Below are 5100 nucleotides of genomic sequence, written 5' to 3' on the forward strand. Positions count from 1 at the left end.
GTATTGTGTGTGACACCGATAACGGGTGGCGTCTAGTGATTGAGTCCAAGTACAAGTCTAAATGAAAAGGGAAAGTAAATGAAAAATGGGAAGGGATAAGTGTAAATGAAAAGGATGTGAAAGGATAAGTGAAAGAATAGAAGAATAACGTTAAGGTTAAGCATGGGTGGGATCATATAGAGAGTCTAAGGAAAGTATGTGGGGTAGTAGTTCACGCTAGGTATCCATAGGAGATGTGGCCAATCCACAAGAATATGGAAGCACCCATAGGAGATGTGGCCAATCCACAAGAATATGGGGTAGAAGGCTAGTAGGGGCTACCCACTGATGATAAGTATGTGGGGTAGTAGTTCACGCTAGGTATCCATAGGAGATGTGGCCAATCCACATGAATATGGAAGCACCCATAGGAGATGTGGCCAATCCACAAGAATATGGGGTAGAAGCCTAGTTGGGACTACCCACTGATGAAAAGGACGAAAAGATGAAAAGGATGTGCATTGTAGGGTCTTTAGCTCATGGTCGGGTAACGGGGAGTTAAAGGTGTCATAGGATCGAGTCGGACTGGTAAGATGAGTCGGTTAAGTCTAGGGTTTGACGTGTGTGGAAATGAGTGAGATCATTGTATTGATTGATCACTAGGTTGTTAGAAATGAATGGAAGTGAATGTGGAAATTACAGATGACGATAGGAAATGATAAAATGCATTAACTGATTGTAGTGGCTAGTCAGTCCTAGTTCCCGCATAGAGTAGTATAGAGTGTCATGCGGGCAGGCTGGTCTAGAGCCACTTCACTGAGTAACTTGTTGCTCACCCCTCCATTTCCATTTTTTCCTGTGCACAGGACTGTAAGTAGAAGAATATGGATGTGGGTGTGACGGTATTTCAAAGAAGGTTATGCGCTCGTCTCTCGGGACCAGTAACGGGACACGTAGGGTTGTCTAAATGAGTAGACACGTGTCCATAACGCCCCTTCGATAACCCCGGTCGGACGCCGGGGGATCGGGCTGTTACACATTTACTCATATATCCAAAAACTCCTTAGCATGTACCATGCAGATAGTAAAAACTCTCATCGTATCCCAGAATAAGAACTCTTGCCCTCAGGAAAATCAACACTACTTGATGTCATGACATCCAATCCTTCTCAAGAATGACATCGCATAAACTTAGCTCCATCTCTGTCGAATCTCTGAAAAACTTGACTCCTCCATACATAAATGGTACAACTGGTATATAAATAGCTCTCAATGTCCTATGTCAGTTGTCTGAATTGACAAACCTCTGAAACGATCAACAATGCCAAAAACTGGCAAACAAAACCAAGCGTAACTTCAATATCAACACAACGCAAGCTGCTGCACCCCAATTCAAAAGCGATCTCCACGAGTTCACAAACCAAATATACCTCCAAGATAGTCGATATACTCGTACACAAAACAACACATGCCAACCAATGGCTCATACGTCACACCACATAATCTCCAGTAACAAAAACTCGTGGAACGATTGCTTGAAGTAGGGTGGAAGCAAAAACGTCACATATCCACTCCTGGATAATCTCGAAATCATGATCGGAGAAACTGATAACTCCTGAGAAAACTGACGAACTGAGACATCACACATCTGCTGCTGAACATCTGGCTAGAACCCTATTAGTCGAAGGATGAATGACGATGATTTTACTCATCGTCATATAAAGAGACAATTGAGTTAATAATTACTGGACAGAATGGTGCTAAAAGAACTTCGCAAAAATTTTTTTTCTTATTATATATATATAAATTATTTTATACTTTTTTTTAAAACGTACAAAACCGAATCCCCTAATCGCCATTCCGGGTCGAGGCCGGAACGGAACCCCGCTCTGATACCAAATTGTGACACCTGTTACCTCCAATCCGGAGAACAGCGGGCCACCAACAATATCTCGTATAATAAAAGCCCATATACCCAATTACACTCCCCCAAAGCCCAAATAAAAATCCGAATAAAAAGTCCAGAAGCACAAATCCGTCCAAATATCATATACTCATCTGTCTCACCTGAAATGGGAAAGAAAGAGGGGTGAGTAACAGGGGAGTCACTCAGTGAGGTATGGGATGCTATCCTGAAGTCCGTGGACCCGGACATAGCACTCTGAATAAATATAATTTACCCTAATACATGTCAAATACGGTACCTAAAGCACCCAAGAAACAAACAATGGTCCTAGCGACCTGCCCACGAACAGGCCAAAAATACCCCGAAAAAGTGCTCGGTCACACACGCCCGTAGACGATTTATCGACCTACAAGCTACGATCAACAGGTCGACTATAGCTGACCGTAACCTCTATACAATCCAGGCTACAGATACACACCTCTCTGTACCCGGCACCCGACATACAGATAAAGACCTCTCTGTATCCGGCACAAACACATCAAAATATATATACTATATATATACATGAATATATCAAATTAATTCACACAAGCAACGTTGAATCATCTGATTTCTTATTTCCGGTTTAAGCAAAGAACCTAAAAACTAAACAAGCAATGACAGACTCGATTTCAGACAGACGAAACATATTAGAAATAAATTATACTTATTCAAGGTCCTAAGCCGTGTATGAGAAGTTCGGGAATAGACCCTCACCTTTGCCACAGGTTCTTCAGAAAACCTGAACACACCGAATGAATTTTGCTGGCTCTAAAATAACAACTCCGGAGCTTTCTGAAAATAGACGAATGTGAGGATTTGGGCAGACCTGAACCCTCGAGAAAACAGACGAATAATTCAAGAACTGACCGTTAAACTTTCAATCCCTCCGGTAAGAATGTAGTCCTATATGTCCTTTGTCCGTAGCCACCGGGTTTACTCCGATTGGCCACCATTTGATCAACCAAAATGGCCTCACCTGCAGGCTGGTCGCATACGAAGACTGCAGCAATACCTCTCGCGAGAACAAACACAACTTTCAGAAAATAACTCGGAATGACAATCCGCTTCTGGGAGATGATAGATAAAAGAGTGAAATACTTACTGACAAATTTCCATACTGAAAGCTTCTGTTTTGGTCGACCGTTTCGCCTTTACGCTGGGACTGGTCGGAACTGTCTCTGCACCACAACAGCTTAAGTTTATTCTTGGCCAAGAAGCAAAGTCAATAACTTTTGTTGTACAACTTCGATCTCGATTCCGTTTGCTGCTACAGATTCCTGGAAACGAGATCTATCCAAAGAGCCTTGGTTCAAAGGCTAAAGTCTCCTGAATCGATCTAGGATCCTCCCGCAAAGTCACTCGTCAGCCATGGATCTAATAAAGCTCATCTCTTCTCCTCGGCTTAAGACATGGCGAAATCTCTGGCTCACGAAAGTATCTCCAGTGCTATGAGATACACACCTGGTGGCTTTAGGCTCACAGCGGCGTAAGTCAATGGTGGTTGGTGATGATGAGATGGTGGCTCCGGTTCGCACGTCTTCTCCTGGCTTTGCTCACATTAACAACACGTGATGTAGAGTAGCGATGGATCCGGTGAACTGAGAATGAAGGCTCCAATGCTATGACACAGCTCCGGTGCTGAGGCGAGACACCTAGGATGACGGCGCAAGGAACTCCTTTCTCTGGCGTGAAGGAAAGGACAATAGGAGTGTGTACTTGAAGACGTGATGAAGAGGAAGAAGACGTGATGGAGATTAATGGAGGCGGTTCTCGATGCACTTTCCTTTCCTTTTTCTTTTGATTGCTAGGTTAATAAAATATGATATATATAATGCTTTGGCTTACCAATGGTCTGATTCAATTAAAATCGATACAAAACCAACATTTAGAGAACCGGGTCGTTACAGTTTATTTCAACCTAAGCCGCTCTCTGGTCCATGTTACTTCCCTTGTTGAGGTCATCCATAAACAAGTCTTGCATTGACTCCATCCCTTCCAACCCGTCTATTACTTCTAAATAACTAGATCGACCAACCTTTCTGTTTATAGCTTCTTGCCCTTGGAAAATGTATCTTGGCTAAGCCGGTTCATCTTAGAATTCCCACGTTCACAAGCATGATACCCTAGCTTACCTCAACTGTTTCTTGGCTCACCCCAACTAAGGTTTCATAGTCATCATAGTTTTGGAAATAACTTCGGTATGGAACGCATAATCTTATAGAGTTGTCCTAAACAGGATCAAGCATGCTCTGATACCAACTTGTAAGACCCGATCCCAGCCGCCTAGGCCGCGGTCGAGGCCTCACGTCGCTCGGTCCACTTCCTGGCCGAACCTCTTAATTTTCGCCCTTTATTTATAATATCGCCTAAAGGCGAGGGCTAACTTAGATCTTAGCTAAAGACTTCCCTAGTCATTAATAGCCTAGATCCTATCAACAGATACGCAGCGGATTATTCTGTAGTTAACCATTGGTCTAAAACCAATCTAACACTTGTCTGGTCGAATCACCTTAGCCTTGGTCAGTTTACTCAACTACCAATTAGCTTAAAGGTCAATCCTAAACCAAAACCAATCCATACAATTCTGAGGTTCCATTCCCCTAAACCATTCTATCTAGATCTACATAAGTAAATGCTAGATCATACCTTTGCCACATCTACGGAGCTTATTAGCTCATCGGTCCTCCATTGACTCGAATTGCTCTTTCTTGACAGCTGGACCACGATCACTCAATGATCTTACTTAAGGTCCTTATCTTGATTCCTGCATCAAACAACTCCCCTAGGTACTTAGTCATTCAATCAACCATCCCCACAGACATAAGTAACCTTTGAGAAGTCTTTGAAAGGATAAGGGTTTGCATCTGGCCTTTCTCGGCTCAAGCACACTCAAACATCCCCTTGCCATATAGGCAATAGTACCCAATCCATATTCTGGACTGACAAATCTCATTAGATCCTAAGTCAATCAACCAACCATCCTCACATGACTTGGAACTGATGAGTCATCATCTGGCCTGGCCGGCTTTGGGACTTAACCCAAACAACATATATGATTTGTTCATACCAAACAATGCATTCCTTAATCAGATTAGTTCTGACACCTTGAACCATCATTCAGAGGTCAGGTCGTCCATACTCAACCATGATCAGATCTTACACGGCCTTGCTTG

At 43.0% G+C, this 5100-nt stretch overlaps 1 long non-coding RNA gene across 1 annotated transcript; it reads right to left on the minus strand.

Annotated features, from left to right (window-relative positions):
* Nucleotides 1–2625: 2625 nt before the first annotated feature.
* On the minus strand, nt 2626–3821 carry LOC111214604. The gene is made up of 3 exons (XR_007331143.1): nt 3580–3821; nt 2795–3263; nt 2626–2719 (listed from the first exon to the last, which is right to left on the minus strand). It is a non-coding gene; the product is annotated as an uncharacterized LOC111214604 (long non-coding RNA).
* Nucleotides 3822–5100: the final 1279 nt, after the last annotated feature.

This window comes from Brassica napus, unplaced genomic scaffold, assembly GCF_020379485.1.
Source record: "Brassica napus cultivar Da-Ae unplaced genomic scaffold, Da-Ae ScsIHWf_1237;HRSCAF=1767, whole genome shotgun sequence".
NCBI lineage: Eukaryota > Viridiplantae > Streptophyta > Magnoliopsida > Brassicales > Brassicaceae > Brassica > Brassica napus.